The sequence below is a fragment of the Sturnira hondurensis genome, unplaced genomic scaffold (assembly GCF_014824575.4).
Source record: "Sturnira hondurensis isolate 20B ecotype Veracruz unplaced genomic scaffold, ASM1482457v3 Scaffold0007607, whole genome shotgun sequence".
Classification (NCBI taxonomy): domain Eukaryota; kingdom Metazoa; phylum Chordata; class Mammalia; order Chiroptera; family Phyllostomidae; genus Sturnira; species Sturnira hondurensis.
This window is the reverse complement of record NW_028080238.1, coordinates 12821-34909: the sequence shown is the minus strand read 5'-3', so window position 1 is coordinate 34909 and position 22089 is coordinate 12821. Positions and strand designations below refer to the sequence as shown.

The window sequence follows — 22089 nt, the reverse complement described above, 5'->3', positions numbered from 1 at the left end:
GGGGTGAAAGTAGACATCCTTATTTTGTTCCTTATTTTAGTGGGAAAGCTTTTAGTTTCTGCAATTGAGTATAATATTGGTTGTAGGTCTCTCATATATAGCCTTTATTATGTTGAGGAATGCTGCCTCTATTCCCACTTCGCTGGGTGTTTTAATCATAAATAGGTACTATTCCTTATTAAATACTTTTTATGCATCTCCTGATATGATAATGAGATTTTTGTTTTTGCTCTTGTTTATGTGATGTACTACATTTATTGATTTGTGAATATTGTACCATTCATCCATCCCTGGGACATACACCATCCCACTTGGTCATGGTGTATGATCTTTTTAACCCATTGCTGGATGCAGTTTGTCAATATTTTGTTGAGGACTTTAGCATCTATGTTCATCAGTGATATTGCCTGAAGCTTTCTTTCTTTGTTGCGTCTTTATCTGGTTTTGGGATCAGGATATGCTGGCTTCATCAGAAGAGTTTGGGAGTCTTTCATCTTCCTGGACTTTTTGGAATAATCTGTGAAGGAAAGAAGTTAGCTCTTTCTTAAATGTTTTGTAGAATTCTCCTGTGAAACCATCAGATCTAGGGTTTTTGTGTGTCAGAAGTTTTTTTGATTACTGCTTCAATTTTGTCTGCTGTTATTGGTCTGTTCAGGCGTTCTGCTTCTTCGTCATTCAGGTTTGGAGAATTATATTTTTCTAGAAACTTGTCCACTTCATCTAGATTTTCAAAGTTCTTAGCATCTAGTTCTTTGTAGTAATTTCTTACAATCCTTTGTATTTCTGTGGTTTCAGTTCTAATCTCTCCTTTTTTATTTCTGATTATGTTTATTTGGGTACTCTCTCTTTTTTTCTTGGTGAATCTGGTTAAAAACTTGTTGATATTGATTATCTTTTCAAAGAACCAGTTCCTGGATTTATTGATATGTAGAATTGTGTCTTTAGTCTCTATGGTGTATAACTCTCTTCTGACATTGGTTATTTCCTTCCTTTTACTTGCTCTGCGCTGTCTTTGTTGTTGTTTCCCCAGTTTTTATAATTGTAGGGTTAGGTTGTTTATTTGAAATGTTTTTCTTTCTCTCTCTCTCTCTCTCTCTTTTTTTAGGTAGGGCTGTATCCCTATGAACTTCCTTCTCAGGACTGCCTGTGCTGTACCATTAAGTTTTGGGTTGTTGGGAGTTCATTTTTGTTTGCTTCCAAAAACTTTCTGATTTCTTCCATAATTTCATTCTTGACCCATTCATTGTTTAATAGCATGCTTGCTATTCAATCTCCATAAGTTTGCATGTTTTTGTATTTTTCCCTTGAGGATAGTTTTTAGTTTCAGTTCCTTGTACTCAGAGAAAATGCTTGATATGATTTCAGTTTTCTTGAATTTTTTGAGGCTTGTTTTGTATCCTGTCATATGGTCTATTCTTGAAATTGTTCAATGTGCATTTGAAAAGAATGTTTACTTTGCTTCTTTGAGATGAAGATTTCTATATATATTAGTGAAGTCCATTTTATCTATGGCATTGTTCAATGCTGCAATATCCTTGTTGATAATTTTGTTTGCAATATCCTTGTTGATAATTTTGTTTGGAAGATCTGTTCATTTTTGACAGTGAGGTGTTGAAATTTCCTACTATAATTGTGTCACTGTCAATATTTTTCTTGAAGTCCTCCAAGATTTTCTTTATGTATTGGGTGCTTCTGTGTTGAGTGCATATGTATTTACAATGTTTATGTCTTCTTGATGGATTCTTCCCTTGAGTATTATGAAGTGACTCATGGGTCTCTTTTTATGGCCCTTTTTTTTGAAGTCTATTTTGTCTGACATGAGTCTTGTTACCCCAGGTTGTTGTTTTTTCCTGCCTGTTTCCTTGGAATATTTCTTTCCAGGCCTTCATTTTCAGTCTGTGTAGCTCTTTTGTCCTGATGTGGGTCTTTTCTAGGCAGCATATGTATGGGTCATGCTTTCTTATCCATTTAGCTATTCTACATCTTTCAATTGGAGCATCTAATCCATTTATGTTTATGGTTATTATTGATAGGTATTTATATATTGCCATTTTTTTGATCCTGTCTCTGTCACTGTTCCTCTGTTCCTCTCTCTGTCACTGTTTTTCTTCCTTTTGTTAAAGCTATCCCTTTAGCATGTCTTGCTACCTGGTTTGGAGGAGGTGTATTCTTTGAGACTTCTTTTGTCTGGGAAACTCCTTATATGGCCTTCCATCTTAATTGAGAGCCTTGCTGGTTATAGTAGTCTTGGTTGCAGGCCTTTGCTTTTCATTACTTGGGATATTTCTTGCCGTTCTCTTCTGGCTTGGAACATTTCCATTGAGAAGTCAGCTGCTAGACTTACAGGACTCCCTTGTATATTACTTCCTGGTTTTCCCTTGCTTTTTTAAAGATTTTCTCTGTGTCTTGGAATTTTGCCATTTTAATGATGATGTGTCTTGAAGTGGGCCTCTTTGGGTTCCTCTTGATTGGGACTCTCTGTGTTTCCTGGATTTGTGTCACATTTCCCCTCCTCAAAGTAGGGAAGTTTTCCACTGTTACTTTTTGAAACATGTTTTCTATCTCTTGCTCTTCTTCTCCTTCTGGTATCCCTATTATATGGATATTATTTCATTTCATGTTTTCTTGAAGTTCCCTTACCAATTCTTCATTCTTTTCTTGCTCTATGTAGGTGATTTTTTCTGCCTTGTCCTCCAAGTCGCTGATTCAATCCTGTGCTTCATCCAGCCTGTTTTTATCTCCATCTAGTGTGTTTTTTATTTCTGAGATTCTATTGTTCATTTATTCCTGGTTTTTGTTTATAGTTTCTATTTCCTTTTTCATACTGATGTAGTTGTCACTCAGTCACTTGAACATATTTGTAATCATTATTTTGAATTCTATATCTGATAGTTTGGTTACCTCTATTTCATTTACCTATATTAGTGGGGAGTATTCCATTCCTTTTGATTGCAGATTCTTTTTTTGTATCCCCATTTTATCTGACTCTTTTTGTTTGTTTCTGTGTTTCCTGGTGTTTCACTGTACTAGCTGTCTTTGTAGGGTGAAGTTCTATGGGAGGAATTCTATACTGGTCAGTGGTGTGGTCTCTTTGATTTCCTTGTCTGGACACTCTAGATTTTCCCTTTCTTCTGTTTGTGTGGGCTTTCTTGTTGTACTTGTGTTTTTACCTTTTGGTGGTTCCTCTGTTTGTGGTTTTTCTCCTCCAGTAGGTATATTGATGTTCTCAGCTCCTACCTATTCTTGTATGTGATCAGTGGTGGGGGTAGGGAATATGGATTAAGACAGTGGGAGAGCATTTTATGGGATTTAAAGTACCAACAAGAAGAGAAGAGATAGGAGATTCTTTGGATAAGTATTGTGTTAACTGATATTTCACCCTACTAGCCACTTTTTCTAAAAAGTGAGAGATAAAACTCTTGTTAGAGGGGAATATGACTGTGAGATGAATCCAGAAGACAGTGCTTGTGCAAGGTTAGATGATGAGATATAGTGGGTATATCTCATCATCTAATGGATAAGGATAGAAAGTAGGTGTAGTGTGAGACAGAATAGAGTTAATTACAATGATAATAATGCTCAGGATTGAAATGAAGTGGGCTAAGATCAGGGAGGGTTGGGTGCAGTATGTACAATTGTATGGAACAATTATTTACAATAGTACTGGAAGAACAATAATATGACAAGAAATATATGGTTTGGATAACCAGAATAATAAGTACTCGGTGAAGAGCTGTGTGTTATTGGAACATGGGTGAAGTGAAAGAAGGAAAATTAAAATATAATAAAGAGAGAATAAGGAAAACCAGTCAAACAATGCAATTTGATGTAGAAATAAAAAAAGAAAAACTAAAAATAAGGAAAAGAAATAAAAATACTAATAAAATAAAAGTGGTAAAAATAGTGAAAAGATAATAATAATACACATAAAAAATAAAATGCCAGCTCAATGGGAAAGCATAGTGACATTTGTCTCAGTTTCTCAGTTTTGGGGGTTAGCCTTGTGTACCACCTTTTAATCTGTCTCTGGACCCTTCGTAACTCCATGTCGTATTGTTTCACTTGAGGGAAGGGAAGAAAAAGGAAAAAAAGGGAGAGGATCCAAAAAGAAAAAAAATAATAAGCCTCCTCTGACTTGCTGGTCTTCCTAGATGCCCCAGGAATACGGGGGCTGGGCTTCACTTTTCTCCCTTCCTACAGTTTTGAGATAATGGGGACCTGGTCTGGGTTGCAATATTCAGAGTTTCCTGGCCTCCTCTGGCCCAGGTCCTCCATGAACTGCCAAGCTCAAATCGGACACTGTCTCTGAGTGCACAGCATGAGTCAATCTCAGGTGCAGAGCCAGAGGCAGGTTGGACACTCAGTTCTGCTCAGCTATTCAGTCTCTGGGTGCACAGCATGAGTTCACCTTGGGCACAGAGCCAGAGACAAGCCAGGTACATGTGGTTCTGCTCAGACATTCAGTCTCTGGGCATGAGCAGCTCAAATCATGGGGATAGCCAACCACTGCTTGAGAGTTCCTTACAAAGCAGCAGCCTGCCATTCTTAACAAGCACCTGGCTTTTCACACAGCCCAACTTTCCAACCAGTCTGGAGACTATCCAAGTTAGGATCCAACACAGCCCAACTCCTTCCTTCTCCAGGTGTCGACTGGCACCTCAGTTTCTTTGGTACTGGCATCCACAGTACCAGTGGATATATACTACCTCTGTGTGTCCCGCACTTCACCTCTATTCTCTCCAGTGACTTCCAGTGTCCAGGTTCCTCCTAGTTCTGGGATGCCCTCCCTGCTCTGGTAGGGGAGAAAACTAGTGATCTAACTCTCCTCCCCATATCCTGTGGCAGTACCAGGCCAGGGGTACAGCAGCCTTGGTCCCCATGCAGACACCAGGAGCCTTACCATCCCAGCACAATCTCCTCACAGTCTGTTTTTCAAGGTCCTCTGCAATTATTTGCCTCCAAACTTCATATAAGCTGGGATTCTGTTGGCTGTTCATTCTGTTCCTCAGAAGATAGGCTAGGTGTTCCAGCTGGGCACAGGGAGAACTGGGCTCCACTCCCCCCTACCTTGCCACCATCTTCCTGATCCAAATATGCAAACTTTAAGGACAAGAAATAGCTATACAGGAGAGAATCACAAAGAAGAGTACAGTGAAATTTGTTTTGGTAGCATGTAGTATTTACCACTGTTTTCTTTCTTCTGTATCCAACTCTGATGGTGTCAGATGGTGTCCCCACCTGGCTCTAAGCAGCCTGTTCAAGACTTCCAGGGATCTACAGACTCTGCCTGACTCCTTCAGTTGTGAATCTAGTCATTCTGTAGTCAGCAGTTAGGCTTAAGCACAACAGGGTGGGGCATAGTAACTCTGGGAGTGGGGCTACTGCTTCCCCTCAAGGTGATGTCACTTGGAGGGGAGTTATCTGCCTGAGCAAGATGGCTCCTGCAGTATCAGGGGATGACTCAGCACAAGGATCCTGGTGCTACTCTCTCAGTTCTCTCTCTGAATCCACCATCTCCAGTCCCTCCTCAAGTGTCTTTAGTCCCTCAGCCTCCACTTTGTGAGAACCCAAGGTAAGTGGCTTTAAAATTTTATGTGTTGGCTATTTAAAAAGCTCTCTGTGTCTCCAACTGGTCCCTGGCAGACAGAAACTCCGATGCTTTTCTAGGCTGGATGTTATCTGGGTTCTTTTTGGGTCCTGGTGCTGAAGGCTGTGGAGCCCCGTTTGGGGTTCAGATGCCACACTATTCAGTGGGGTCCCTCTGGTCAGTGAAATATTCCTCTGGCTGTCACCCATGGGAGCTCTCCTCCACACTCCATACCAATCACGTTGTGGTGAAGGTGTTTCTCCTGTCTGTGGTTATAAGGCTTCCTCCCCAACTATTGTTCATTTGTTTATTCCAGAATATTTCTCTGCAACTTAGTTGTATTTCCAGATTTGTCCTGGAAGGAAGTTAGTGTAGCTTTACTTATTCCTCTGCCATCTTTGATCCTAGGAAAAAAATTCACCTAGTGTGTAGTTTAAGGCTACCATTTGCTTATTTTCTGTCTGGGACATCTATCCATTGATGTAAGTGGAGTGTTAAAACTACTAGTAAGCCCTGGCTGGTGTAGCTCAGTGGATAGAGCATGGGCCTGTGAAGCAAAGGGTCACTGGTTCAATTCCTGGTCAGGGCACAGGCCTGGGTTGCAGGCCAGGTCCCCGGTAGGGGACTCATGGGAGGCAACCACACATTGATGTTTCTCTCCCACTCTTTCTCCTTCCCTTCCCCTCTCTTTAAAATATAAATAAATAAAATATTTAAAAAAGCTCTACTAGTAAGACACTATTACTATCAATCATTCTCTTGTCCATCAAGATTTGCTTTATGTATTTAATTGCTCCTTTTGGGGGGTGCATAAATGTTTTCCAGAGTTGTAATTTCTTATAGGATTGCTTCTATTATTATTTAGTGTGCTCCTTTGCTTTAAAGTATTTTTTTCAGATACATGTATTGCTACTTTAGTGTTTTTTTATTCCCATTTCCATGAGATATCTTTTTTCATCACTTTACTTTCAATCTTTATTAATCTTTCATTCTCAGGTGGGTCTCCTGTACACCCATATATATGGGTCTTGCTTTTCTATCTATTCAGCTACCTTATGTCTTTTGATTGGAGCATTTAAGCCATTTTTTTTTACTTACAGTGATTATTGATAGGTATGTAATTATTGCCATTTTTCTCTTTTAACTTTGTTTCTTTTTTTTCTTCTGGGTCTTAAAGCAAGCCCTTTAACGTTTTTGTTGTTGTACTGCTTTGGTGGTAACAAAGTACTTTAGCTTTTTTTTTCTGGAACCTCTTTTTTAAAAAAATATATTTTATTGATTATGCTATTACGGTTGTCCCTGCCCTCTTTATTCCCCTCTGCCCTGCACCCCCCCACCAGCCTTCCCATCCCCCTTGGTTCTTCTCCATGGGTTGTATATGTAAGTTCTTTGGCTTCTTCGTTTCCTATAGTATTCTTAACCCCCCCCCCGTTCATTTTATACCTACCATTTATGTTTCTGATTCCCTGTATCTTTTCTCTCATTCTCCCTCCTCCACCTCCCCACTGATAACTTTCCATATTGTCTTCATTTCTGTGATTCTGTTCCTGTTCTAGTTGTTTGCTTAGTTTTTTTTAGGTTTGGTTGTTGATATTTGTGAGTTTGTTGTCATTATATTGTTCATATTTAATATCTTTTTCTTGGATAAGTCTCTTTAACATTGTTTATTATAAGGGCTTGGTGATGATGACCTCCTTTAACTTGACTTTATCTGGGAAGCACTTTATCTACCCTACCATTCTAAGTGAGAGCTTTGCTGGATAGAGTAATCTTAGATGTAGGTCCTTGCCTTTTGTAACTGGAATACTCCTTTCCAGCCCCTTCTTGTTTATAAGGTTTCTTTTCAGAAATCAGCTGACAGTCTTATGGGAACTTCTTTATAGCTAACTGTCTCCTTTTCTCTTGCTGCTTCTAAGATTCTTTCCTTGTCTTTAATCTTGAGTAATGTAATTATAATGTGCCTTGGTGTGTTCCTCACCTCCTTGGTGTGGTCCAACTTCTTTGGGACTCTCTGAGCTTCCTCTACTTCCTGGAAGTCTATTTCCTTTGCTAAATTGGGGATGTTCTCCTTCATTGTGTTTTCAAATAAGTTTTCAATTACTTGCTCTTCCTCTTCTCCTTCTGGCACCCCAGTGATTCAGATCTTGGAATGTTTAAAGTTGTCCAGGTGATTCCTAAGCCTCTCCTCATTTTTTTGAATTCTTGTTTCTTCATTCTGTTCTGGTTGAATGTTCATTTCTTTCTTCTGGTTCATACTGTTGATTTGAGTTCCCATCATTATTGATTTACTGTGCATTTTCCTTTATTTCACTTTTCACAGCCTTCACTTTTCCTCTGTTTTGCAATTGTGCTCGACCATTTCTCTGAGCCTCCTGATTACCAGTGTTTGGAACTCTGCATCTGATAGGTTAGTCATCTCTTCATTGCTTAGTTGTATTTTATCTGGAACTTTGATTTGTTCTTTCATTTGGGCCATTTTCTTTTTCTGTGCATGTCTATTATGTAGTAAGTTATGGAGCCTTAGGTATTTGCCAGGGTGGGACAACTGATGTTAATTCATTGCAACACTGTATGTGGGGGAGTGGTCCCAATGCTGCCTGCTGGGCTCTTGGCTGGCTTTCAGTCACTTCCTCTGCTACCTCCAAGCAAATTGGGCACTTTTGATGCTGATTCTAGGGTGGCCGGTTTTGTGTGTGTTCTCAATGCTGTGGGTCTCTCCAACATACTCTCCTGTGAGGCTGGGAATTTCTCCTGCTGCCTCAACCCTCACAGACTTCTTTTAGTAAGAGGTTTTGAGGCTTTATTTCCCTGTGGTTGAACCCCGGGTTGCATGTTCTGTCTCATTCCCAAGTTGTTCCTCCAGGTTTATTCATATACAACTGTGGGACTGCCTGGTCCACCAGCCACTGCCTTGCACATGTCCTCTCCACCCCAGCTTCCCTTCTCCATCCCACCTACTGGTCTGGAAGAATGTTTCCTCTTTAACTCCTTGGTTGTCAGACTTCCATACAGTTTGATTTTCTGGCAGTTCTGGTTGGTTTTGTTTTTAAATTTGTTGATCTCTTTCTTTTCATTGTGCAAGGAGGCACAGTGTATGTACCTAAGCCTCCATCTTGGCTGGAAGTCCTGCAACCTCTTTATTTCTCCATCAGTTTAAATGTTAGCTTGCTAAGTAAAATAGCCTTGGTTGTGGGTCCTTGCTTTTCATCACTTTGAATATTTTATGGTAATTCCTTCTAGCATGAAATGTTTCTATTGAGAAATCAGCTGACAGTCTTATGGAAACTCTCTTGTAGGTAATTTTCTTTCTCTTTCTACTTTAAGCTTTTTTGCTTTGTCTTTAACCTTTGGAATTTAAATGATGGTTTGTCTTCCTGTGAGCCTCTTTGTGTTCATCTTGCTTGGGACTCTGTGCTTCCTAGACTTTTATATCTTTTTCCTTCACCAGGTTAGGAAAGTTTTCAGTCATTTCTTCACATAAGTTCTTGATTCACTGCTCTCTCTCTTCTCCAATCTGGTACCCCTATGATGTGGATGTCATTATACTTTATGTTGCCTCAAAGGTCTCTTAAACTACCCCAATGTTTGTAATTCTGGGTGGGTTTTATTGCTGCTTTGATTGGGCATTTTTGTTTTGTTTTGTTTTGTTTTGTTTTTTTACTTTGGAAGACCTTTGGGAAGGTCTTCCAAATCACTGATTCAGTCCTTTTATTCATACAACCTACTTTGTATTTTTTTCCAGTGTATTCCTGATGTCAGATTGTATTCTTCATTACTGAGTGGTCCTCTTCAATGTTTTATATGTTGTTCTTTTTATGCTGTTGTAATTGCCATTAACTTCCTTAAGCATCACTTTAACCATTTTTAAAACTCTGTATCTGGAAGACTGCTTACCTTTATTTGATATAGCTGTTTTTCTAGTGATTCCTTTTGTTCTTTTATTTGGGGCTTCTTTTTTTGTATCCCCCTTTTCACTCTATCTTTGTGATTCTTTCTGTGTATTAATGTAGTAGCTGGTGTGGCTCAGTGGATTGAGCACCAGCCTGCAAATCAGAGTCACTGGTTCAATTCCCCATCATGTCACATGCCTGGGTTGCAGGCCATGTCCCCAGTAGGGGGTGCATGAGAGGCAACCACACATTGATGTCTCTCTCCCTCTATTTTTACCTCCCTTCCCATTTCTCTAAAAAATAGATAAATAAAATATTTAATAATATGCTGTAACCTCCTGTGTTAGTGGGGCAGCTTTTAGTGTAGGTGATTTGTGGGATGCAGTTTTATTGTCTCCTTGATCTCCTGAGCTGGGTGCTCTAGTGAAGTCCCTTGTGTAGGTTATGTGGGCCCTCATGTTGTATTTGAATCTTGATTCCTATTGTCTTGTTCATGTGTGAGATCAATCCTCAGGCTGGCTGAGTGTGAGCCTTAACCCACACCACAGAGTGCAACCTGTTATGCAGGTGCTTAGCAGAGTTTAGTGCTTGCTGCAGTCTCTTTGGATATTCTGTTTGTGAAGTTTGTTGGATCCTGCTCCAATATTGTTTGAATCTGGCTACTTGGTGTGTTGGTCTTGGTATTTGGGGGAGAGACTCCAGTTCAAGCCAGTGTCAGATGGTGTCCTTGCCTGGCCCTTGGCAACCTGCTTAAAGCCATAAGTGATCCACAGTTTGTAGCTGCTTCTGCTGGGCCTGGTTGCACATGGGAAAGAACAAGCTTTGTTCTAAAGGCCAGCTTTTATGAGCACTAGGCATGGGGGTGCACCAGCAAATATTTCAAGGTGCCCCAGAATTTGCCTCTTCCTGCCTCTGCATTCTGGCTGCCTATCAAGCTCAGTGACTGGAAGAGCTGGAAGAATCAGGAGGATGATGTTAGTGGACCTCCCATGAAGGAAGGTGTCATCCAGACTTTAGGGAAAGTAGTGAATATGATTCCCCCACTTCAGAGCCACATGACTGAGTCTGTCCCAGATTTTTCTCTAATCTCAGCAGGGCGAGCCCCTAGTAGTGAGGTGGGTGGGGTCTTTTGGGCCCAGTGGGTGGGTCCTCCAGTATCCAAGAGGTTGTTTTTATCAGATATCCTATAAGGAGGAAACATCAGTCATGTCCACAGAGAAATAGGAGAAATGGCCCTGACTGAAAATACCTTTTGCCCAGACTACTATGTCCTGGCTTATGCCGTTGACTCCTCAGTCAGGCTTAAAATTTGCTATGTATGGCGAGAGGGATTTCATAGGGTGGGAAAATTGCTTTCCTCTAGGCTGATGCAGTTTGGGGGGGATTGCTTTTGCCCAGGAATATTGGTGACTGTGGTATCCAAGAATGGCTCAGTACAAGGATCCTGGTGGATGTCTCCCCACATCTCTTTCCAGAACCAAAAAAACCCTGACTCTCCTCAGGTAACCCTGTCTACACTGCCCTCCAACTGCTTGAGCCCAGGGCAAGTGGCTGTGAATGAAATTGTGTGTGTTGGCCATTTAACAGGGGGTCTGGGTCTCCAGTGAATTTTGCCTCTCCTTGGAAGACAGAATCACTGCCACTTTTCACAGCCAGATGCTATCTGGGCACCTATTCTTGGATTTCATGCTCTGGGCTGGGAAGCCTGGCCTAGGGTTCAGGCCCTGTACCTCTCATGGGGATCTTTCTGCAGCTAAGATAACTTTCTAGCACCTAAGCCACTGCCTGTGAGAGCGGAGCCAGCCCTTTTTGCATTTTCACTCTTCTAAGAATGGAATGAGACTCTACCAGTCTCAATGTAGATTCTTCTTCAGATCCTAGGTTATAAGACTCCTCTTTAGCTAGTCTTTAGCTGATTATTCATGCAATCATTTCCCAATTTAGTTTTAATTTCAGCTTGGTCCTGGGAGGAGGTAAATGCAAGATCTACCTAATCTGCTACTGTCTTGAAAAGCATTACATTTTTTAATGCTAATTCTAAAATCTGGACTATGTTGTGACCACTCTCTATAGATTGTATTTTATCTTAAGATTAAGAATCATTTCCTGTGGGGACTTCCAGCCAAGATGGGGGCATAGATGGAAATACTGTACCTCCTCACACAACCATATTTAAGGACAACAAAGATTTAGAAACAAAAACACAACCTAAACAGACAGAAAATTGAACTGTACCAAAGTATGACAACAACGAACCATTCATCCAGACTGGTAAGAGGGGCAAAGTCGGCAGCTGGCGGAGATGGGTCCCAGCACAAAGAGGTGGTGGTTGGCAGACATGGGCTTGGGGAGAAAACGAACAAACCCAGTGAGGCTTGCAAGACAGCTGGCTGATCGCAGACACACATCTGTGTGCAGATAAACCAGGCAGGTATAAAAATGTTCAGTGAAACAGACCACACAACCCAGGGCCCCAGCAATGGGAAATAAAGCCTAAAAGCACCTATTGGAAAAACTTTTGGGGTTGAGGTACCAGGAGAGGTGCCCAGCCTCACAGGAGAGTTTGTTGGGAAGACCCACAGGGTCCTAGAATGTACTCAAGCCCACACACCCAGGAATCAGCACGAGAAGGGCCCGATTTGCTTGTGGGAAGTGGCAGAGGGGACCAAAATCTGAAAGAGACCTCAACAAACTCCATTGCTCCCTCTTTGACCCCACCCCTAGTCACAACCCAGCAACAGGGTAGACCCACCCTGGTGAACACCTAAGCCTCTGCCCCTCATACATAACAGGTGCAAACAGACCAAAACATTATGGCTCAAAAAGAAAAACAGCTCAAAGCCCCAGAGCAAATACTTCTAAGTGATAAAGAAGTAGCCAACCTATCAGATGTACAGTTTGAAGCACTGGTGATCAGGATGCTCACAGAACTGGTTGATTTTAGTCTCAAATTAGATGAAAAATGAAGGCTACACTAAGTGAGATGAAGCAAAATGCACAGGGGCCAATAGTGATAAAAGCAAAACTGGGACTAAAATAATTGGAGTAGACCAAAAGGAAGGAAGAAACAACCAAATAGAAAAGAAGGAAGAAGCAAGAATTCAAAATAAATGAGGAGAGGGTTAGGAACCTCCAGGACATCTTTAAATATTCCAACATCCAAATTAATAGGGATACCAGAAGGGGAAGAGGAAGAGCAACAAGTGGAAAACTTGTTTGAACAAATAATAAAGGGGAACTTCCCCAGTCTGGCAAAGGAAATAGACTTCCAGGAAATCCAGGAAGCTCAGAGAGTCCCAAAGAAGTTGGACCCAAGGAGGAATGCACCAAGGCACATCATCATTACATTAGCCAAGATTAAAATGAAGGAGAGAATCCTAGAAGCAGCAAGTGATAAGGGGACAGTCACCTATAAAGGAATGCCCATCAGACTGTCAGCTGATTTCTCAAAAGAGACCTTACAGGCAAGAAGGGCCTGGAAAGAAGTATTCCAAGTCATGAAATCCAAAGACCTACATCCAAGATTGCTCTATCCAGCAAAGCTTTCATTTAGAATAGAAGGGCAAATAAAATGCTTCTCAGAAAAGGTCAAGTTCAAAGAGTTCATCATCACCAAGCCCTTATTATATGAAATGTTAAAGGGACTTATCTAAGAAAAAGAAGATAAAAATATGAACTGTGAAGGGACAGCAAACTCAGTTATTAACAACCACACCTAAAACAAAGGCAAACTAAAAGGACAGCTAGATCAGGAGCATAACCATAAAAAGGAAGATCACATGGAGGGTTAGCAACAGGGGAGTGGGAGGAGGAGAAGGGGGGAGAAGGGACAGAAATTAAGTAGCATAGGCGGTAGGTAGAAAATAGCGGGGAGGGCAAGAATAGTAGGGGAAATATAGAATCTAAAAGGACACGTTGGAAATATAGAATCTAAAGGGAATCTTGAGACATGTGGACATGAACTAAAGGGGGGAATGTGAGGGGAGGGGGTGTGCAGGGTGGAGGGGAATGAAGGGGGGATGGGACAATTGTAATGGTATAATCAATAAAATATATTTTTAAAAAGAATCATTTTCTGTTTCTTCAAGTGTCAAATAGCTCTAAATTGTATTCTGGATAGTTGGAATATCATGTTGAAACCCTAAATTCTGCTATATTCTTTAGATGATTGGTAATTTTTTTCATTTTTGTTTATTTTGGTTTAATACATAACTGACATGGTTGGATACAAAAAAAAATACTGTATTTAGGCAGGAGCTCAAATGGAATTTTTTAAAGCTTTTGATCGGCTGTTTAGAATCTTCTCTATGCATGCGTGGTTTAAGAATCAGAGTAAGATTTTGGGAGAGATGTTTGCAGCTTCCAGTCTCTGGTTCTCTAATTTGTGTGATTTCCCCCTAACTTTTGCAGTGGCTATATTGCCCTGAGTTATGTTACCTGTTTTTTTAAGTTCTAAAAATTCAGGTTTTCTATCAGTTATCAGGTTCTTGCCTGGCTCAGATAGGGCTTGCTCTTAGACTAGGCACCAAAACCTAAAAATACTATTCTTGGTCATCTTCTCTCAAGAATCCAATTACTCTTGGTTGCTTTGAAATATTGATATTTGTATTTTGTTCATAGATTATGGTGGCTCTGTGTGGCTTGGCTTGTCCAGTAGGTATTTGCTATTGTATACCAGAGAAGAAAGGGGGACTTTAGGTATGATTCCTCAAACTGTCTTTCATCTGGAGAAGAATTCTTGAGCTCTCTAATGTGTAACAGAATCCACTCCTACTCGCAAAGTCTGAACTATATTTACTTTGTGTTAAGAAAAAAGTTGCTTCTCTTCATAAAATTTTAATGTTCATTTTTAAACTAGAAATGAAATATTTAATTTACTTTAGTTATAATTTGCCAGATTGAAAGTCGGTTTGCACATGAAAAATCAATAGGAAGGTTTAGCTACAGAAATTTTCCACCATTATGCCTGAGAATTGCACAGTAAACATTTATGCTTAAATCATCATCTTGGCTCTGCATATGGAGTTTATAAAGGTAATAAGTCTAATAAAAATTATTAAAAACAGAAGTACCAAAATGAACACTGCCCCACCCCTTCTTATGTTACATCCTAGAAAATAACTTGTGCTCTGGAAACTGAGAACAAAGTCCTTCATGAACAACTGAAACAAGCTTTACAGGTAAAGGACATCATGTTTTTTTTTTCAAATTGTTAGCAATTGAAGAACATATCAATAAAGAGCTTTTAAAATTAATAACATTGAAATTGTTAAAAGAATTATATAATATTCTGCCAATTTTAAAGTATATTCATTTTGTGCTGTAGGAATATATCACTAGAATTTAACATTCATTTTTTTCAACACCTAGAGTTTTACTTTAAATTTATTGGGGTGATATTGCTTAATAACATTATATAGCTTTCAAGTGTACATTTATATGGCACATGATCTGTATACTGCATTGTGTGTCCATCACTCAAACTCAAATCATCTTCTGTCACCATATATTTGACCCCCTTTATTGTTTTCTACACTCCACCCCCTCTCCTTTGGTAAACATCATACTGTTGTCTGTGTCTATGAGTTTTTGTATGTTTCCCTTGTTTTCTCACTTGTTGCTTTCAGTTTTATAATTCATATGTAAGTGAAATTATATGGCAGTAATCTAGACAGCAAAGTAAACATTCTTAATCAAACAAAAGATATTTCTTTCAAACTTACAGAACATTATAAGTAAAAGTACAATACTTCAGGCATTCAAATTAAACTCAGTTAAACTGGAATAAAGGAAGAAATTGAAGAACATTCAAAGAAATGCAAGCCTGTACCACGTTCATGGATTGGAAGAATGAACATCATTAAAATGTCCATACTACCAAAGCAATCTATAGATTCAACATGATTCCTACTAAAATATCAATGGCATATTTCACAGATACAGAACAAAAACTCCACAAATTTATAGGGAACAAAAAGCCCCCCATAAAACAAAACCCAAATAGCCTCAGCAATCTTGAAAAAGAAGAACAAAGTTGGAGATATCACAATACCTGGTATCAAATTATACTACAAGGCCACTGCAATCAAAACATCTGGTACTAACATATAGGTCAATGGAACAAAATAGAGAGCCCAGAAGTAAACCCATGTCTCTATGCTCAATTAATATTTGACAAAGGGGGCACTAGCATACAATGGAATAAAAAGATAATCTCTTCAACAAATATTGTTGGGAAAACTGGATTGGTACATGCACAAAAAAATGAAACACAATCACCTAATTACATCATACACAAAAATAAATTTACAGTGGGTAAATGACTTAAATATTAAGGGTGATACCATAAAAATCCTAATGGCAAACGTAGGTAGTAAAATTTCAGATATCTCACATAGCAATATTTTTGTGGATATTTCACCTAGGGCAAGGGAAACAAAGGAAAAAATAAACAACTGAGACTACATCAAATTAAAAAGTGTTTGCATGGCTCAGGAATCCATCATCAAAGTAAAAGGGTACTGACTATATGGAAGAACATATTTGCCAATGATACATTGAACAAGGTTTTGATCTCCAAAATATATGAAGAACTCATATGAGTAGCACCAGGAAAACAAATAATCCAATTAAATAATGGGCAGAGGACCTGAACAGACGCTTCTCTAAGAAGGACATACAGATGGCCCATAGACATATAAATAATGCTCAACATCATGAGCCATCAGAGAGATGCAAATTAAAACCACAATGAGATATTCACATCTGCCAAATGGCTATTATTTGTAAATCAATAAACAAGTGCTGACAAGGCTGTGTAGAAAAGGCAAGCAAAATGTAACCAAAAACATTGAAATAAAGAACAAACTGACAGGACCCAGGGGGAATGGGGGAGGGGGGTAATAGGGGAAAATAGGGGAAGGTTCATCAAGGAACATGTATAAAGGGTATGTGGGCAAAGCAAAAGGGGGTAGGTTCGAAGGTGGGAGGTGGGGATGGGTGAGGCAAGGCGTCATGGTAGGGTGAAAATGGAGACAACTGTACTTGAACAACAATAAAAATATTTTTAAATAAAAGGGGACCCTAGTGCACTGTTGGTGGGAATGCAGACTTGTGCAGCCACTGTGGGAACAGTATGGAGTTTTCTGAAAAAAGTAAAAATGGAACTAGCTTTTGACACAGTGATTCCACTGCTAGGAATATACCTTAAGAATCCCAAAACACCAATTAAAAGGAACTTACTCACCCCTATGCTCATAGCAGCACTATTTACAATAGCCAAGTGTTGGAAACAGTCCTAGTGCCCGTCAGTACATGAGTGGATTAAAAAAATATGGCATATTTCCACAGAGGAATACTACATAGGGGAATAAAAGAAGGAATTCCTACCTTTTGCAACAGTGTGAATGGAACTGGAGACTATTATGCTAAGTGAAATGAATGGAGCAGTGAAAGACAGATACCATATGATCTCACTTATAAGAGGAATCTAATGAAAAAAGTAAATTAATGAGCAAAATAGAACCAGAGGCATAGAATTGTAGAGTAGCAGTGAGAGGGAAGGGATGAGGTGGGGACTGTTTGAAAGAGATTGAAGGGATTAATCAAAGAACATATATGAAGGACCTATGGACATGGTGTGGAGATTGAGTATGGAAGTGGGTGGTGGGCTGGGCAGATGGGAGCAAAGGGGTTAAAAATTGAGACAAGCATAACAGCATAAACAATAATTAAAAAATTATCATTGGGTGGTAAAAAAATGCAGACATTGGCTTTTACTGCTGTTTTCCAAATTGTTGCTAAATGATATAAAAATAAAAGAAAGAAGGTACATTTTTATAAATGATAGATAAAAGTAGTATTACTTACTATATAGTTTTCTTTCTGGAAAGTGTAAGATAATATATGCAAACTTGTTATTAATGCTAAAGTTCAAAAAGGAGGATGGGGACAAAATTGATACAAAAACCAACAATTTTTTTTTTCCATCAGAAGTAGTCATTTGGCCATTTGGGGGCTGACTCAGCACAAAATTCCCTGTGACTGCTCTCTCCGCATTCTCCCCAAAGCTTCTATCCTCAGTCTCTTCTCAGGTGTCTCCAGCCTACTCTGGCCCCACCTTGCTGGAACCTCAGAAAAGGAGGAAGAGACAGAGAAACAGAGACAGAGCAAAAACATTGATGTGAGAGAGAAATCTGATAACTTGCTTTTTCTATATTCTTCCTTATCGTGGACTGAACTCAAAACCTAGTTCTGGAAGCTTGAATTTTGAGATCAGGTTGTGGGCTGGATTGTTTATTTCCAGAGAACATTTTCCTTGTCTTTCCAAATAAGTGAGAGCTGCTAACATCAATATACCCACTGGAGGAGAGAAACCACCAATAAAGGAACCGCCAACAGGTAAAAACCCGAGTACAATAAGAGAGTCTAGACAAACAGAAGAAAGTGGAAAACTAGAGAATCCAGACAAGGAGATAAAACAGACCACACCACTGAATCCCATAGAATTCCCAACATACAAGTTCCCCTTCAAAGACAGCTAGCAAGCAAAACATCAGGGAACACAAAAACAGAGTCACCTGAAATGGGGAGACAAAAAAAAAATCACTGCAATCAAAAGGAATGAAGGACTACCCACTAAAAGAACTAAATGAAATGGAGGTAAGCAAACTATCAGATATAGAATTTAAGTTAATGGTTATAAAGATGCTCAAGGAACTCACAGACAACTACAAGGAACTGAGTGAAAACTATAATAATATCAAAAGTAAATAGAAACTATAAACAAAAACTAGGAAGAAATGAACAATAAAATCTCAGAAATGGAAACCTCACTAGAAGGAATTACAAGCAGGTTGGATGAAGCAGAGGATTGAATCAACGAGCTGGAGAACAAGGTAGAAAAGAAAACCCATGAACATCAAGAAAAGGTAAAAGACTCATAAAGAACAGGTGGTAAGGGAACTATAAGACAACATGAAACAGAATAATAACCATACAATAGGGATACCAGAGGGACAAGAAGAAGAAGGACATAGAAAACTTGTTTGAAAAAGGAATGATGGAAAACTTCCCTAATTTGATGACAGAAAGTCACATAAATCCAGGAAACAGAGAGTCCCAATCAAGAGGAACCCAAAGGGGCCCACTTCAAGACACATCATAATTAAAGTGGCAAAATTCCAAGACAAAGAGAGAACCTTAAAGGCAGCTAGTGAGAACCAGGAAGTAACGTAAAACTGAGCCCAGATAAGACTAGCAGCTGACTTCCCAATGGAAAAGCTCCAAGCCAGAAGGGAATGGCAAAGAATATTTCAAATATTCCTTGAAATATTTCCAAACCAAATGCCAACAACAGAAACTACTTTATCCAGCAAGGCTATCAATTAAAATGGAAGGCCCAATAAGGAGTTTGGGACAAAGGAACCCACAAAGAATACACCTCCTCCAAACCAACTCTGCAAGAGAAGCAAAAGGGTCCCCATTAAGAAAGGTATAAAAAAAAGAGAGAGGAATAGAGGTATAAAAGATGGCAATGAATAGGTACCTATCAACAATAAGCTTAAAAGTAAATGGACATAATGCTCCAATCAAAGCACATAGAAAAGCTTAATGGGTAAGAAATCATGACCCACCCCTATGCTGCCTACAAGAAACCCACCTCAAAACAAAAGACCTAAAAGTGAAGATCTAGAAACAAATATTCCAAGCAAGTGGAAAAAAACCCTGGAGTAACAATACTCATGTCAGACAAAGCAAACTTCAAAAAAAAGGGGGTGGGCATAAAAAGAGATCCAGAAGGTCACTTCTTACTACTCAAGGGAAGAATCCATCAAGTAGACATAAACATTGTAAATATATATGTACCCAACATAGCAGCACCCAAATACATAAAGAAAACCTTGGAGGACTTCAAGCAAAACATTGAAAGCAACCCAATTATAAGAGACGATTTCAACATCCCACTGTCAAAAATGGATAAATCTTCTAAACAAAATATCAACAAAAATATTGCAGCATTGAACACTGTCCAAGATCAAATGTACTTAACTGATATATATAGAACCTTTCATCCCAATGAAGCAAAGTACTTATTTTTTTCAAATGCACATGAAACATTTTCAAAGATAGACCACATGATAGAGCTCCAAACAAGCCACAACAAATCAACAAAATTGAAATCATGTCAAGCATTCTCTCTGATGACAAGGGACTAAAACTAAACACTAACTTCAAAAAAATACTCCAAAAAATTCAAGATCATGGAGATTGAATAGCATGCTATAAAACAATGAATGGGTCAAGAATGAGATCAAGGAAGAAATCAGAAAGTTTCTGGAAACCAATGAAAATGAACTCACAACAACCCCAAACGTATGGGACATAGCTAAGGCAGTCCTGAGATGAAAATTCATAACCATACAGGCCTACCTAAAAAATATAGGAACATCTCAAATAAACACCCTAACCCTACACCTATAAGAAGTGGAGAAACAACAACAAAGATAGCACAGAGAAAGTACAGGGAAGAAAATAACCAAGATCAGAGCACAATTAAATGACATTAAGACTAAAAGCACAATTCTAAGGATCAATGGATCCAGAAGCTGGTTCTTTGAAAAGATAAACAAAATCAACAAGCCCTTAAGTAGACTCGTCAAGAAAAAAAGAGAGAGGGTCCAAATAAACTAAATCAGAAATGACAAAGGAGAGGTTACAGTTGAAACCACAGAAATACAAAGAATTGTAAGAAATTATTATGAAGAACCATATGTCAAGAACTGAAAACCTAGGTGAAATGGACAAATTTCTAAAATAATATAATCTTACAGAAGTGAATGAAGAAGAAGCAGAAAACCTGAACAGACCAATAACAATTGACAAAACTGAAGCAGTAATCAAAAAATTCCAGACACACAAAAACCCTGGACTGGATGATTTCACAGGAGAATTCTACAAAGCATTTAAGGAACAGCTAACCCATATACTACACAGACTACTACAAAAAGTCTAAGAAGACAGAAGACTTCCAAACTCGTCTGATGAAGCCAGCATCATCTTAATCCCCAAACCAGATAAAGACACAACAAAGTAAGAAAACATCAGGCCAACATTGCTGATGAACATAGATGCTAAAATCCTCAATAAAATATTGGCAAATCGCATCCAACAATACATCAAAAAGATCATACACCATGACCAAGTGGTATTCATCCCAGGGATGCAAGGACAGTGCAATACTCACAAATCAATACACAAAATACATTACATAAACAAAAGCAAAGATAAAAATCACATCATCATAGCAACAGATGCAGAGAAAGCATTCTACAAGGTGGAGCACCTATTCATGATAAAAACACTCAGCAAAGTGGGATAGAGGGAGCATTCCTCAATATAATAAAGGCCATATATGAGAGACCTACAGCCAACATCATACTTAATGGGCAAAAACTAAAAACTTTCCCACTAAGACCAGGAATGAGACAAGGTTGTCTATTTTCACTGCTTCTATTGAACATATTATTGGAAGTCCTAGCCAGAGCAATTAGACAGGAAAAGGAAATAAAATGCATCCAAATTGGAAAAGAGGAAACAAAATGGTGATTGTTTGCAGATGACATGATAGTGTACATAGAAAATCATAGAGAATCCACGAAAGGAACCTGCTCGATCTAATAAATGAACTTGGCAAAACAGTGCGATATAAAGTCAATATTCAGAAATCAAGACATTTTTGTACACAAACAATGAAACATCAGAAGCAGAAATCAAGAGAAAAATCCCATTTCATATAGCAACAAGAAAAATAAGATACCTGGGAATAATCTGAACCAAGGAGGTAAAAGACCTCTACTCAGAAAACTACAAAACACTGAAGAAAAAATCAAGGAAGATACAAACAAATGGAAGCATGTACCATGTTCATGGATTGGAAGAATTAACATCATCAACATGTCCATACTACCCAAAGAAATTTACAGATTCAATGCAATACCTATTAAAGTACCAATGGCATATTTCACAGACATAGAACAAACACTTCAAAAATTTATATGGAACCATAAATGACCCCAAATAACTGCAGCTATTTTGAGAAAAAAGAACAATGTAGGAGGGATCACAATACCTGATATCAAATTGTATTACAAGGCCACTGTTTTCAAAACAGCCTGGTAATGGCCAAAGAACAGACATATAGACCAATGGAATAGAATAGAGAGTCCAGAAATAAAACCAAGTCTCTATGGTCAATTCGTATTTGACAAAGTGGGAAGAAGCGTACAATGGAGAAAAAATAGCCTCTTCAACAAATGGTTTTGGGAAATCTGGACACCTACAGGGAAAAGAAGTGACTCTTTATAACCAACTTACAGCATACAAAATGGAGAATAAATTCAAGGTGGATAAAAGACTTAAATATAAGTCATGACACCATTAAAGTCCTTCAGGAGAACACAAGCAGGAAAATCTCCAATATTCCACAGGGTAATATTTTCACTGATATGTTCCCAAAGCCAGGAACATAGAGGAAAAAATAAACTAATGGGACCTCATCAAAATAAAGAGCTTCTGCATGGCTAAAGGAAACAGAATTAAAAGGAAAAGAGA

General features: G+C 38.8%; 1 long non-coding RNA gene across 1 annotated transcript in view; it reads left to right on the top strand.

Moving 5' to 3' along the window:
* LOC118991567 (uncharacterized) overlaps positions 1-14650 on the top strand; it is a 44050-nt gene extending 29400 nt beyond the window's left edge. Inside the window, exon 3 of the long non-coding RNA XR_005067444.1 lies at positions 14592-14650. This is a non-coding gene — a long non-coding RNA (uncharacterized LOC118991567). The remainder of the gene's footprint in view (positions 1-14591) is intronic.
* The last annotated feature ends 7439 nt before the right edge of the window (positions 14651-22089 follow it).